This window comes from Stegostoma tigrinum, chromosome 13 (genome assembly GCF_030684315.1).
Source record: "Stegostoma tigrinum isolate sSteTig4 chromosome 13, sSteTig4.hap1, whole genome shotgun sequence".
Classification (NCBI taxonomy): domain Eukaryota; kingdom Metazoa; phylum Chordata; class Chondrichthyes; order Orectolobiformes; family Stegostomatidae; genus Stegostoma; species Stegostoma tigrinum.
Genome location: NC_081366.1, coordinates 23,517,343 through 23,534,253, shown reverse-complemented (window position 1 = coordinate 23,534,253; position 16,911 = coordinate 23,517,343).

The following is a 16,911-nucleotide window of genomic DNA, read 5'->3' as shown; positions in this document are numbered from 1 at the left end:
TTGAATTTATTGGAACATTATCTCTATATACACCATTTGTATATGTTTATCAGAAAAAAAGTTTCCATCTTTAAGAGGGAGATGGAGAGATGTTGTATCATGGCATAAATTTCAGACAAGACATTTTAAGATAGTTACATGAAGAAATGACATGTGGCATTCTGATATAAAAGGTTCCCGCCTTCCTTTCAGTCTCTCTCTCTGTATCACGGAGTAATTGCAGCATGTTCAGTCATCTATGTTTATGTAATGTACATTAATACCAAAAAGGACAGAGCCCAGATTATGTGCCTACACCTGTGACATTGTAACCATATGAATAGGGAGTGTTTTTCATAAACTTCAGGAAATCTGTCTCAACAACCACCTGACTTTGTGATACATGTAATGTGGATAAATATATACAAGACTGCAAAGTACATCACACGAGTAGTGAAGTACATGAGCGCAAAAAGCTGGTCATGACAGCCAGACAACGGCAGTAAGGGTGACTAAAGGCTGAAAAAATGGAAGCTGTTAAGTGTTTTTTTTTCCTAATTATCATCCATCAATCTGTCTGAGTGTAGAATTAATGTTACAATTACAATCCAGATTAAAGCGCTAAAACCAAAAGTAAAATGACAAACCTGTACTGAAGCACAGCGAGTACTCTAACTGTACCCCTTTGCTCTTGCGTTTACAAACAACGAATTTTACTGTTCCACTCCAAATAAAAAGGGCAGTTTCTATGTAATTATAGGAGAGCTCCAGCCTAAAAAGAAATGGTCCTAGAATAATACAGGTAAAAACATTTCAGAAAAATCTTACCTGTATATAGACAACGGTTGCTTCTGCCATTCCCTTTTCCAAAATGGTGTGAAAATTTGAAAAAAAAATGCATGTGACATCACCACAGCTTTTTTTGTCAAATGCTACCTATGGAGCAAACTTGTAACTTTTAAAGGGGCAACAACATTTAATAATGGGGACAAAATTTCAAACAACAAAAACAAACAGAAAAAGCCCTGCACCACAAGTTAGGTTTTGTAGCTGTAGATACAAGCATGTAGACAGTTCTCCCAACTTAAGCCAGGATAAAGTACACAAGTTTGAGGTTTTCACCATGGAAAGGTTCTGTTTCACCATGTCCAGCCTAGATCACATGAGCTGTAAATAACAATGGTCAAATACTGAAAAGAAATGGACAATATATCTGATTGCTCTTAATGACACATGGAATAATGACTCAGTTGGGAAAATACAATGAGATTGGAAAAATTAGGTTTTTGATATCGTTTAACAAAACAGCCCAATTTTCCATTCAAGCTTTTAACAGTGACATAAGAACTTCACTAGTGAGTGTGAGAAGCACATTTCCATGTATTAACACTTAATTTCACCAGATTTATTTGCAGAGGGAGATGGTGGCATGGCAGTAATGTCACTGGAACTAGCAATCCAATGTCCTAGGCTCATGTCCTGTGGATATGCATTTAAATCACATCATGGCTGATGGTGAATTCACTAAAATTCTGAAATTAAGGAATCCAATTGAATGCTGACCACATAACCACTGTTGATTCTTATAAAAACCAATCTCATTCACAGAGGTCCTTTAGGAAAGTAAATCTATCATTTTAATCTGGTCCTAACAACATATGACTCTAGACCCACTGGCGAGGCTAACACCTTTAAATGCCCGCTGGGCAATCCCAGCCCGCGATGCCCATAGGCCATGAAAGAAATTTTAAAAGATTTTGCAAACAGTGGCGACATTCTTGACATGAGATTCTGAGCAGTACCTGGTGGATACTGCTCACTGCTGCTCCTGTGGGTCACATGTTGTCCAGCATTCCCCACTATTTCACGATATGCTCCATGTGCCACTGCTGCCTGTATCCTTCATCCACTGAAGTTGGCTCTGAATAACAATCAGCCTCACATTGTCCTCATATTATGTCTCTCTGACTTGCTTACAGTACAGTTCTCAACTTCAATGCTGCAATTTGGAGTGCACCAACACCTTTTACTGGAACACTAATGTAAGGTCACTTTGCATGTATCTCATGCATTTGAACAGGACACATTTAAGTGGTCTCAGTTGTTCTTCTAGCATGAACCCACTTTGTACTTTCTTGGATGTTCACGGCATCTCTGCTTTGCCTTTTCATGCGTTGCAACTTCATTTGGGTCTTGTACTTTCACAGTACATCTGTCTTGCCTTGCATATTAGTTAAGCAACTTGTCATGGTTGCCAACGGTAATTAGTCAAGGGGGAAGCTGTGTTGCTGCATTGTGCTACATCAATATTACACTTACAGCAAGTGCCAGTAGTGTACATGGCAAACAGACTGAATCAAATGGCTATATCTTAAAGTCTAGGAGGACCAGTTCTCATTTAAGTACAATATCACAGACACCTTTAACCTGTACTGTGTAAGTGCCTAAAAGTGGACTGTAATCAGTCGGGGATAGACATTATCCAACTCAGTATAGGCACATGAGCATTCATGTTAGGAGTTCCATACCATTATAGTCCAGGGATTGTGCCACAGTTAGTCTACTATAACCAGTACGGGCATTATATTAAGTCAGTCAGAGAGTTGCAGAGATGTCATTCAGGGTTGGTCAGTCATCAGTTGTGGCTGTCGCTTTATGTTAGTTGGGGAAAGACCACAGTCAGGTCTCATAATCTGTTCAGTGAAAGTCAAATGTAGTTAACAGGGACTACTGCTTTGGTGGCAAGTTGACAAAATCAATAGTGGGTCTTGGAGACATCATGCTGGGATGTAGAGGGGAAATAATTGTGAGAGGGAGAAACCCAGTATTTATGATAATAGTGCAGAAAAAAGCATTGGAGGTCATGGGTTACTACAGGAAAGGTAATCATCAATGGTCATCCTCAGCCTGACTTCAATTGGAGGGGGCGGGGAGGTTCAGTGTATCGCAATGTTTGGCATTAATAAGCCAGGAAACCAGCCCTTTGGGCAATGTGAATGTATTAATTAGGCACTTGCCCTGCACAGGTCAAAGGTATCTGTGATCATGGAATTCTGGATGTGAGCAATGTAATTCTGAATGCAGTCTCTCCATTTTTACAACATCCTACTCTATTTGTGCAGATGCTAAGAGCTGATATTATTTATGTTGTTTTGATGTTTTTGACATGCAAGCTATTGCCAAGGTATCACAAAGGGATATTATGGGCGGAACACAAATTTCCTGCAGCAGGACAAGTAGTGTTACTAAACATTTGAGTGCCCATTTTACTGGTCAGGTCTTCACACATCATAATTTCCTATTTAGTTTATGGAACCAGAAGTTCCATCAAAGTCTTTACCTTCACCATCATTGACAACACTTGCCCTTGCCCTGTGCTTTCATTGAACTCGTCAGAAGCCAAATGACACCTGACAAGGTGGGTTATACCTAGAAAGCTCATGATTTCAAATAAACTTGTTGGATTATAACCTGGTGTCATGTGACTTCATCCACCCCAATCCAACACTATCACCTCCATTTCACAAACTCAATTGTGGCTAGATTCATCACTTGATCAGCTAACAGTAACTTTTCAAAGAAAGCTTCAAATTGTTTTTTAGTTCCTTCCAGGGTATCTTCATACTTCATCCATATAACCTACACAATTTGAAGCCCTGGTTCCAACTTGGCTCACGAGTCTTCGGAAAGTAGCTAGATAATTTTATAAACCTGAATGGCATGACCTGGCATTGAAATAACCTACATGGCATAATAAAAGCTGATATTTCATTTAATCTTCATATCAATCGTATTGCCCGTATCCCTTCAATAAAAACATTTTAATAAACATGAGGCGCTATCGGTACAATATTTCATCTGAGGAATTGTTATGAATCTGTTTTTGATACTGCAATTACTTTCCTGTAATCTGTGTAGAATCTAGTTGGCATATTAGGGTTAGGAACTAATAGAATTAGAGAACTCCAAATGCTTTGATAATGTTCAATCAAATAGTTTTCTTTATTTTTGTTTCTATATCCAGAAGTGCTCTTAAACACCATTTCTGTATTTCTAAACACCATTTGGAACATTTTTATTCCATCACTAAATCAGCTCTGCTTCTCCATCTATTAACCAACGCCAGTAAATCACCTGTGTTTCCAATTGAATAATTTACACGCAAAGCCCATTTATGGTAATACAAACCATCAAAGGTGAGGGAAAGGTAGGGAAGAGAGGGTCAAATAATTTTTCTAATTTTTAAAATTGATTACAGGTAATTGTCTAATGTGTATCGAATCTTGTTTTCACTTGAGTCTGTTTCTCTGGACTGGGGCATTAAGGATGTCATTATTGGTACAGCTTTTCCTGCATCCATACTGAAAATTTGTACAAACTTTAGCACATCAGCTGCTTCCCTAACAGATTTATTGCAATAGTATGATAAGGTAATGTTTTTAAAAGAGAGCCAAACAGCACTGATAAGCTGAAGGCAATTCTAACAAATCAACCAATGTAGGCCATCCTCTTACTTCATTAAACTCTTTAAAAATAGTGGCTGATGCTAGTGACTTGGGGTAAGTTATTAATGCATCATGATGAAATAGGCATTGAGAAGTCAGTTGGGTATTCTTCTAAAAAGAACTATTTATTAATACACAAAATGGTGATGATTTTGAGTTTGTTGAAGAGGTCTGGTGATGTCTCTTTTATTCTGGAAAGCAGTATAAAAGGGAAATGATTAGCTTTTTTGGCAATTGAATTTAAATCACTGTATTAATAATGGGACTTCTGGAGAGTTGGGCTTGATTATCAGCACATCCTGTCACAGTCTTAACATGTTCTTACTATGATGTAGATTCCAGTCTAGACAGTAAAACATCACAACATGTAATATTCCACTTCAAAAAGGTACCCACCTCATATTGACAGAGTCACCGTACTCTTATGATGCAGGAGGCGGCCATTCAGCCCAATGTGTCTTTTCAAACTCTTCAAACAAGCATCATTCCCCAGAACCAATCGCCTGCTTTTTCCCCATACCCCTGCATGCTATTTCCATCCAAATAATTATCCAATGCCCTCATGAATGCCTCAATTGAACTTACCTCTACTACATTTATAGACAATCAATCCATTTCATGCCCTGACTACTCACTGTGTGAAAAAGTCTTTTCTCACACTACTCTTGCTTCTTTTGCACATCTCTTTAAATCGATACACTTTTGCACTTCTTCCTGTCACAATATTTAATCACACACACAGTTCCGTGAAATATGTACTTTCATAGAGTCATACAGCATGGAAACAAACCTTTCCATCCAACCAGTCCATTTCAGTCAGTTGTGTGTATGGAATGTTCAGTAACATTCGTGGGCACAGAATCAAAAGTGTGTGTGCAAGTCTGAGACATTGAAGCCATGCAAATAATTAGTGTTGTTAATAAACTTTAAGACAACTGTCTCAACATGAACATAAGTGCCTGTGCTATGTAATATCTGGACCAAGTGTTTAGCAACCCACACAATTCATCATAGTGAAACTCACTGGTCAATAATGGAAATAGTACAATTATTGGAAAAGTGATTGAAAGTGCTGTCTGTGTTGAATTAATTAACCTTAGCTTGGTAGCAGCACTGGACTACCAGTTGTCTTCAGTTAGGAAAAGGCAAATCTACTGGAAATCTATGAAGACAGGATGGTACTTCTGAACAACAAGGAGAAATTAGCCTTCTGGTACTTATACATGAACATTCCTAGATGGAAAGCTAGTGCTATTTTATAACTATATCAAGCATAAGGCTGTCCCCTGAAAAGGAGGGAAAGCTGAAAAACACAAAAAAAAAATCACATTGATGACACATCTGGGGATTTATTTTCCTAGTGACATCTTATTGCAGTATCAGCAGTGACAGAAGATATTCTCAAACATTCATAATTTTATGAGATGGGTGTAGTTAATTTACAATTGAAAATTGTCATTGGATATTCACCTCTGTGGTGATGATCTTATTTCCAATTCTGTTCTCTAAGAGAGACCATTTAAAACTTAAGGTAAATTTAATGCACAGAAGATGGGACTTAAATAATGGGCCTGCTCTGAAAGGTTAATAAAATCTCTTCTAATGAGACATTAACCGAATCACATTGGAAAAGGCTTCATCTGACAATTCCAGGAAAAATGTTAAAATTGGCAAAAAAAACTATTCATTTATAGGGCCTGGTGATATAATTGTGAAGTGCTTATTGCTTATAATGTTAATCCCTGGATTACCGTGGAATTACACATTTCTGTTGCATCCTGTAAAATTAAGCCAATCTATATTTATGTAGGCTCACTGTAAGATACTGCATTTCTACTTAAAAAAAAACACAAGTGAAGAGTTAACTCCAAACTCTAGTGTGTATGAGTTGTTGCTCTCAATTATCATTTAATTGATGACTAATAAAAAGAACTATATCCATCCAAATTTCTACTTCAACTTGTGTGATAAAGAGAGGGATCTATGCCTCTGCATTAGTGCCTTTGAGTTTTCCTTCCTTCTATATGTGCAGTAACACCATTGATCAGAAGCAGACTTGTATCAGCCATTACAGATGGAGAAGTATGCTTAAAATTCCTCGATCTCAACTATGCTGCTGCAATGCAAAAAACAGCCACATTGAATTTCAGTTGTCAATAATGTCTTCGAATGCCACTAAGTGAGGAAAAATCCTTCCATTTACAACACTTAACACAAACACCAAGCCATATCCATTTTAAAACAAAAGCATGTCAAAGCATTAAAAATAAGAAGTATTTTCCAGTAACAAGCTCAGAAAACAGGATTTCTTTTACACTAACAATTTTAAATCTGGAATTGCAAAGCTTTGGCATTAATCCAACTTGTCAGAATCAAATGGGCACTAATTCTTTATATACACACACACACAAATTTAACCATACCGAGAAATTGTACTGGAAGTGAACAGATCAAATAGCAAAGAGGAGACTGGAAAGATAAGGCTATTCCTATTGATTGAGGAGTTAGGACTTTATAAAAATGCATCTTCAAAGTACAGCCTCTTCTATAAGTCAAAGAATAGGGGTAAGAATTTGTGTCCTTGCTGATTGCAAGCTTGGAGGTGAAAAGTGCATTGGCAGGGTCATGTCTTAACTGAATCCTGTTACATTCCCTCATTTCTGAATATTAAGTTCTAGGTAGGAAAGTCCAAGGTTGATCTTCATGATCTTGCCAACTTACGCCCTTAAACGCCCATGTAATGATCCGATCCCAATCCCAGTGCTGCTAGGAATAACTCAGCTGCAGAATCAAAAGAAAAACTAAAAATCACATTAAAAAAAGCAATACAAACCAATTCTATGGACATGTTATTTGACTCTCAATTTGATGGAGAATTCTAATTCATTAAAGCTGATGCCTTCAATTATATTCTGTTCAGACTGATATCAGTATGAATTGAAACCAAATTACCTACTTCTTTACTAAGACACCTTTGCGACAAGGCAAAAGACAAACACTATAGGCAATTTCTGAAAGAAGTGATAGTGCATAAATTGAGCCAATGGGTTTTGCCATGGTTTAATGATTCCAAACCAACTCAGAGAAAGGGTCAGAGTTATACATGGTTTTAAGAAATAGCAGCATATTTAGTAAGTACAAATAGGCCTCCTATGGCCTTGGTCATGGTTAGATAAGGTAAACTGCATTTGATATGAATCCATTGGGAAAAATGTGGGAGGCAGAGGTGATGTTAGGAGGGCTGAGTAGCACTTGTTAGTGCTACATTTAAAAGAAATAAAATCAGGCATTACAATCACACTTAGGCAATAATAAAGTCAGAGGTGTCAGTAATACCACAAAAATATGACTAAAGTACAACTTTTGGAAATATTTCAAATATCACAGGCAGAATGGAGTGACCCTACAGCCAACAGATCAGATCAGATCAAAGCCCTGCCATCCTGCTATGTTCAGCCATAAATGGTAGTGGACAATTCACAATTACAGAAGGAGCAGGTCTCATAAAAGTCCCTTTCCAATGATGCTCAGACCACCGTAAGTGTTTAAAAAAACTATAATCAGTTTCAGCCAGAAGTTTCAAGCGATTGGTTCATTTTGTCCTCTCCTGAGGACCCTGCAATCACAGAGGTCAGTTTTCAACCAATTTGATTTACACCATTTGCTATCAAGAAACTGGCTACATCAAAGGGATATAGGCCCTGACAAATTTCCCAGTCAGAGTGCTGAAGATTTGTACTCCAAAATTGGCACCCTGTTTAAGTCATTCCTGCGCATCTTATACAAGGAATTTCCCAGTTACGTCCCGTTTACTGAAAGCAGGACAAATACATTCTGACTGATCGCTGTCCATAATGCACGCTTCACGAGTGACAGACCACGACAATCTCCAGTAGGCGAGAATCCAACTATCACTCCTCGACATTCAAAGACATTACCATTACTGAATTCCCCACTATCAAGACTCGGGGTTGACATTAACCAGAAAATAAACTGGAACAGTTTTGAGTATAAATACTCAAAAAGGTAAAGTCACCACAGTTTTACCAGAACATACGGCTGCTCTCTCATTAGGGAGACAACTGGTGGTTAACCTGAGGGAATGCCTCCAGAGTAATGTCAGCTGGTGCAAGAATTAAACTCATGCTGTTGGCATCACCTGCATTTCAAACCAACTGTGCAGCCATCTAGGTTAACTGACTATATTGCTTCAAGACTAGGCCAGACCTTGGAAGTCTGTGGCGATTCATTTACCCCTTGTCTTTCCAATACTTTCTTGAAGCTCAAGTCAGAAGTATGATGGAACAATCCACACTTACCCTGATAAGTGCAGCTCCAGTCACACTCAAAAAACTCAATACCATCCAGGACAAAGCATTCTGTTTGATTTGTGTCCCATCTACAACATTCCACATTGACTTCCTCCACCGCCGAGTGTATACCCTCTACGAGATGTTATGCACTAAGTCACCAAGGATGAATCTTCCAAACCCATGACCTCCACCACTCAGAAGGACAAGTGCAGCAGATGCATGGGAAAGACACTGTCTACAAGGCACCCCCCTCTCCCCCGAAGCCACGCATCATCTTGACTTTGAACCATACTACCATTCTTTCAATGTTGCTGAACTCCGTCTCTAAAAGCACTGTGGGTGCAGGCACTTCACATGGGCAGCAACCATTCAAGAAGGCAGCTCAGTCAGGATGTTTGCCACAGACTGCATTCTGTTCAGTACTATCTGCCACTCCTCGAATAATAATAAAGCAATCCTCTGCCTGCATACCTCAAGTGCTGACATCATTGAACTTTGTTACAAGTGAACATACAAATAGGCCACATGGCCCTGTAAGCCTTCAATGCCATTCAGTAGGATTATTGCTGACATCATTGTTTCACAGTCCTGCCTACCCATAATCACCTTGCATTCCCTTGTTTATCAAGAATCTAAATATCCCTTAAAACAATCAAAAGACTCTTCTTCCACTCCTTTTGAGGAACAGAGCTCAAATAACTCATGAACTTCTGTACAAAAAAAAAATTCTGTTAATCTTTATGTCTACCTTGGTGGCCTCTAATATAGAACTAAATGTCATAGTTTCAGTGTTTTTCCACATGAAATAGGATCCTTCCTGTCTGCACCCTGTCAAGACCCTACAGGTTCTGTTTCAATGAAATTGAGTCTTACTCTTCAAAACTCCAGGAGATACAAACTGAGTTTGTCCAACATTTCCTCACAAGACAATATGCTCATTCCAGATATTGAACTAGATGTTGGAACAGCTTCCAACACATTTACATACTTGCTTAAATAAGGAGACCACTATGCATAATACCCCAGATAAAATTTTATTGGTGCCTTGTATAAGTGAAGAAAACTACCCACACTTGTATTCAATTTCCTTCACAATAAATGATAGCATTCTATTAGCTTTCCTAATGACATCCTGCACCTGCATACTAACTTCCATGTTCAGGGATGCCCAGGTCCCTTTGCATCTCAGAGCACTGTAATCTCTCACTATTTAGATTTATACTTTTTTTACTCTTCCTGCCAAAATGGATTATTCCACATATTCCCACATTATACTCAATATGCCAGATATTTTCCCAGTCATGTAGCCTCCTGCATCCCTTTTGAAGCTTATGTCCTCTTTGCAACTTACTTTTCTAGCTAGCTTTGAGTCAGCAAATTTAGCAACCACATGTCCATCCAAATTGTTAATAGAAACTGTTTAAAAAAAGGCTTTGGCACTAATTCCTCTGGCGTACCACTTATTAAATCCTGCCAATCAGGAAATGACTCATTAATGCCTAATTAATGCCTATACTCTGTTTCTAGTGAGCTAGCCAATCTTCTAGCCCTACTAATATGTTACTTACTACACCAAAGCAATAAATGAACTTTTACTTTTTGCAGTTATCTTTGATGTTGTGTGTTATCAAATGCCTTGTGGAAATCTAGGCGCAAAACATCTCCCTGTGTCTGTCACTAATGGCACATTACTTCCTTAAAGAACTCCAAAAAATTGTTCAAAAAGATTCCTTTCACAAATCCATATTGATTCTGCTTAATAATAAAATGTGAGGCTGGATGAACACAGCAGGCCAAGCAGCATCTCAGGAGCACAAAAGCTGACGTTTCGGGCCTGGACCCTTCATCAGAGAGGGGGATGGGGAGAGGGAACTGGAATAAATAGGGAGAGAGGGGGAGGCGGACCGAAGATGGAGAGTAAAGAAGATAGGTGGAGAGAGTAGAGGTGGGGAGGTAGGGAGGGGATAGGTCAGTCCAGGGAAAACGGACAGGTCAAGGAGGTGGGATGAGGTTAGTAAGTAGATGGGGGCACAGCTTGGGGTGGGAGGAAGGGATGGGTGAGAGGAAGAACCGGTTAGGGAGGCAGAGACAGGTTGGACTGGTTTTGGGATGCGGGGGGGGGGGGAGAGCTGGGCTGGTTGTGTGGTGCAGTGGGGGGAGGGGACGAACTGGGCTGGTTTAGGGATGCAGTAGGGGAAGGGGAGATTTTGAAACTGGTGAAGTCCACATTGATACCATTAGGCTGCAGGGTTCCCAGGCGGAATATGAGTTGCTGTTCCTGCAACCTTCGGGTGGCATCATTGTGGCACTGCAGGAGGCCCATGATGGACATGTTGTCTGAGGAATGGAAGGGGGAGTGGAAATGGTTTGCGACTGGGAGGTGCAGTTGTTTGTTGTGAACTGAGCGGAGGTGTTCTGCAAAGCGGTCTCCAAGCCTCCGCTTGGTTTCCCCAATGTAGAGGAAGCCACACCGGGTACAGTGGATGCAGTATACCACATTGGCAGATGTGCAGGTGAACCTCTGCTTAATGTGGAATGTCATCTTGGGGCCTGGGATAGGGGTGAGGGAGGAGGTGTGGCGGCAAGTGTAGCATTTCCTGCGGTTGCAGGGGAAGGTGCCGGGTGTGGTGGGGTTGGAGGGCAGTGTGGAGCGAACAAGGGAGTCACGGAGGGAGTGGTCTCTCCGGAAAGCAGACAGGGGTGGGGATGGAAAAATGTCTTGGGTGGTGGGGTCGGATTGTAAATGGCGAAAGTGTCGGAGGATGATGCGTTGTATCCGGAGGTTGGTAGGGTGGTGTGTGAGAACGAGGGGGATCCTTTTAGGGCAGTTGTGGCGGGGGCGGGGTATGAGGGAAGTGGGAGGAGTCAAAAGAGAAGTTGTTGAGGGTGAGGACGAGTTCAGCTAGGCGGATGAGAGTGTCGGTGGAGGGGGACTGGTCGGGCCTGCGGGACAGGAAGAAGCGGAGTGCCTTGAGGCCATCTGCATGTGGAATGCAGGTGTATATGGCCTCAAGGCCCTCCGCTTCTTCCTGTCCCCCTCCACCGACACTCTCATCCGCCTAGCTGAACTCGTCCTCACCCTCAACAACTTCTCTTTTGACTCCTCCCACTTCCTACAGACTAAAGGGGTGGCCATGGGCACCAGCTATGCCTGCCTCTTTGTAGGTTACGTGGAACAGTCCCTCTTCCGCACCTACACAGGCCCCAAACCCCACCTCTTCCTCCGGTACATTGATGACTGTATCGGCGCCGCCTCTTGCTCCCCAGAGGAGCTCGAACAGTTCATCCACTTCACCAACACCTTCCACCCCAACCTTCAGTTCACCTGGGCCATCTCCAGCACATCCCTCACCTTCCTGGACCTCTCAGTCTCCATCTCAGGCAACCAGCTTGTAACTGATGTCCATTTCTAGCCCACCGACTCCCACAGCTACCTAGAATACACCTCCTCCCACCCACCCTCCTGCAAAAATTCCATTCCTTATTCCCAATTCCTCCGCCTCCGCCGCATCTGCTCCCACGATAAGACATTCCACTCCCGCACATCCCAGATGTCCAAGTTCTTCAAGGACCGCAAGTTTCCCCCCACAGTGATCGAGAACGCCCTTGACCGCGTCTCCCGTATTTCCCGCAACACATCCCTCACACCCCGCCCCCGCCACAACCGCCCTAAGAGGATCCCCCTCGTTCTCACACACCACCCTACCAACCTCCGGATACAACGCATCATCCTCCGACACTTTCGCCATTTACAATCCGACCCCACCACCCAAGATATTTTTCCATCCCCACCCCTGTCTGCTTTCTGGAGAGACCGCTCCCTCCGTGACTCCCTTGTTCGCTCCACACTGCCCTCCAACCCCACCACACCCAGCACCTTCCCCTGCAACCGCAGGAAATGCTACACTTGCCCCCACACCTCCTCCCTCACCCCTATCCCAGGCCCCAAGATGACATTCCACATTAAGCAGAGGTTCACCTGCACATCTGCCAATGTGGTATACTGCATCCACTGTACCCGGTGTGGCTTCCTCTACATTGGGGAAACCAAGCGGAGGCTTGGAGATCGCTTTGCAGAACACCTCCGCTCAGTTCGCAACAAACAACTGCACCTCCCAGTCGCAAACCATTTCCACTCCCCCTCCCATTCTCTAGATGACATGTCCATCATGGGCCTCCTGCACTGCCACAATGATGCCACCCGAAGGTTGCAGGAACAGCAACTCATATTCCGACTGGGAACCCTGCAGCCTAATGGTATCAATGTGGACTTCACCAGTTTCAAAATCTCCCCTTCCCCTACTGCATCCCTAAACCAGCCCAGTTCGTCCCCTCCCCCCACTGCACCACACAACCAGCCCAGCTCTTCCCCCCTCCCGCATCCCAATACCAGTCCAACCTGTCTCTGCCTCCCTAACCGGTTCTTCCTCTCACCCATCCCTTCCTCCCACCCCAAGCCGCACCCCCAGCTACCTACTAACCTCATCCCACGTCCTTGACCTGTCCGTCTTCCCTGGACTGACCTATCCCCTCCCTACCTCCCCACCTATACTCTCTCCACCTATCTTCTTTACTCTCCATCTTCGGTCCGCCTCCCCCTCTCTCCCTATTTATTCCAGTTCCCTCCCCCCATCCCCCTCTCTGATGAAGGGTCCAGGCCCGAAACGTCAGCTTTTGTGCTCCTGAGATGCTGCTTGGCCTGCTGTGTTCATCCAGCCTCACATTTTATTATCTTGGAATTCTCCAGCATCTGCAGTTCCCATTATCTTTGATTCTGCTTGATTACCTTGATCTTTTCTAAATGCTCAGTTCTTGCCTGCTTTCTGTCTCCCTCCATTTTTGAAGGCGAATATAATGAATAGGGTTAGACCCTTCAGCTCATCGAGCCTGCTCCCTCATTCAATACAATCACCACTGATCAAAGGCTTTTATGCCTTTTATCTACTCGCTCCCCTTTATCATCATTAGTAATCAGAAATCTATCATTCCCTACACTAAACAGTCTCAGAGAGAGTTGCACTGTGACTCAGTGATTAGCACTGCTGCCACACAGCACCAGGGACCTGGGTTTGATGCCAGCCTCAGGCAACTGTCTACATGGAGTTTGCACATTCTTCGTGTCTGCGTGGGCTTCTTCCCACAGTCCAAAGATGTGCTGGTTAGGTAGTTTGGACATGCTAAATTGCCCATGGTGTTCAGGGATGTGTAGATTAGGTACATTATAAGGGGGATAGGTTTGGGTGGGATGCTCCACGGTTCAGTCTGGAATTGGTGAGCCGAAGGGCCTGTTTCCACACTGTAGGGACTCTATTAAAAACTGAGCTTCCATTGCCCCCGTAGAGAATTCCAAAGGTTCACAATGCTTTGAGTAAAACATTTCTCCTCATCTTGGATTATAGTGACATCTCCCTTCAGTTTTGAATTATTGCCCCTGGTTCTTGACTTCCCAACAAAGAGGAAACATCTCATTGCATCTACCTTGTTTGTTGGTTTAAATATTTGTTAGTTGCATTGACATCTCCTCTCATTCTTTGAAACTCTGGAGAATACAGACTCAAGTTTGTTCCAACTCTCTTAAAAGGCCAGTTCTGCAATCCACCTCTTACAATATTATCTTTCTTGAGATAGAGTCCAAAACCGTACACAGTACTCCAGGGTGGTCTAACCAAGCTCCCACAGAATGGAAGCAAGATTTCACTACTCATGTCGCCAAATTCTCTGGCAGTAAAGACTAACAATCCATTAATCTTCTTAATAGCTTGATTCACCTACATGTTAGTCTCGAGTGGTTTATCGAGAAGTATTAGTTTTTTTTTCTGTACCAATGTCTGACGTCCACATGTGACAGCGAGTCCTGGAATCAGAAGTTAATGCTGTGAACGATGTCAGCACACTGATTGTCAGGCATTGACCTTCAAAGTGGTTGCTCCACACAAGGGTCTCCTACACCAAAGTGGATAACCATACATTTTTCCACATTACGTTTCATCTGCCACGTTTGCCCATTCACTAAGCCTGTACATATCCTCCTGAAGCTACTTCACATCTTCTTCACAACAGACATTCCTATTTATCTGCAAATTTAGGAATATTACATTTGCTCCCCAGCTCCAAATCATTAATACATAGTGAACAATTGTGCCGAAGGACTGATCCTTGCGATAACCCATTAGACACAGCGAGGATGACCTGTTTATTCTTCAGTTTTAAGCCCATCAGCCAAACATTAACCCACGTCGGTACATTAACTTCCATCCTACCTGCTTTAACTTTTCTAAGCAGCCTCCTGTGGGAGACTTTATCAAAATCCTTCTGGAAATGATATATGTTGGTTCCCCTTTATCAATTTTGTTGATATTATCTTCAAAAAAAACCACCAAAACGTCTGACGAATGTGATTTGCCATTTGCAAATCTGTGCTGACTGTGCCCAATCAGATCATTATTTTCTTAGTGCTTATTTATTACATCACTGGCTAAGAAATAATGTCACAGTAATCATTTACAAAGTCTTAGGAGGCAGTTTTGCTAAGAGTGCATGTTTCCCTATTGTCACAGGTGTTATTGGCTCCACCTTCATTGCCTCCTGATTGACAAAACTGCCATATACTAGAATTCCTGAAAGAGGTACCAGTCCCAGTGTCCAGTTGTTGTGTGAAGCATGCATGTATTCTGCCTTCAGTTAGAAGGTCTTAATTTGGTGGTGATGTACCATAGCATCAACCTCCGAGGTATGGAGGCAAATGAATAGGTAGCTATTTATGGACAAGCACTACCCACTGATGATGAGAGTCATGACACCAGTGGTGAATCTACCAGAGTTCAGCGTGTACCAAGCGTGACCATAGAATCAATGAACCACTACAGAGTAGAACAAGGCCATTTGGCCCATCAAAGTCACTGACCCACCGAAGAGCATCCCATCCAGATGCAGCTGCAGTCTCCCATTCCATTTAATTGATGCTAATCCATCTAGCCCACATATCTCAAAACACTATGGACAATTTCGCATGGCTGATCCATCTAACCTGCACTTCTTTGGACGTGCAGAGAAACTGGAATACCCAACAGAGACTCATGCAGACACTGGGACAACATGCTGACTCCACACAGATAGTCACCAGAGGATGGAATTGAACCTGGGTCCCTTGTGTTGGGAGGTATCAGAGCTAACCAACTGAACCACTGTGCTGCCCTTTTTAAGAAAACTTTTGCAAATGTCTGGTCAAGGAAGCCTCTTCTATTCAGCAACTAGAATGTGACATAATTGACCATTGGCATATTGATGTATCACAAGTTCCTCTGGGTAGAGTCCTAGGTCCAACCATCCTCAACTGCATCATAAATGACCTTCCCTCCATCATAAGGACTGAAGTGGGATGTTCACTGATGATTACACAACGTCCAGCACCATTCGCGACACCTCAAATACTGTTCAAATTCCGCAAGACCTGGGCAATGATCATCTCCAATAAGAGACAATCTAACCACCATTCCTTGATATTCAATGGCATTACCATCACTATCAGTGACCAGAAACTGAACTGGACTCGCTATGTAAATACAGTGGCAATAAGAGCTTGTAGATATCTAGGAATGCTGCAGTGAGTAACTCACCTTCTGACTCCCCAAAGCTCATTCATCATCTACAAGTTCATAGTTTTAAAGTTGTGGTGCCATTCCCCCATCTTCTCCGCATAATTCTACACATTCTTCTTTTTCGGGTAACGATCCGTTTCCCTTTGATAGCCTCAATTAAATCTACTTCCAAACACATTAACAGGTAATACAGTTCAGAAATTAATCACTGTGCTATCTCAAGATTTCTTTCCCTGTTCCGCATTTTGAAGTTTAATTCCATTTAGCATATAATCCACATCAGCATTTCCTCCAAATTTCATAACTTTCTATTTCCTTGTATTAACTGCAAGTGACACCTCTCTGCCCAATGACTGAAACTCAAAAGCATCTTGACAGGTTCAAAGTATTCATATTGATCATTTGTTGTTGCTCCCAATTTAAAATCCTCTGCAAATTTGAAACTTTATCAAATTTGAAACTTTATCAAATTTATTCCTAAGAATTAGAGACAGCAAAAGCTCAAACACTGAAACT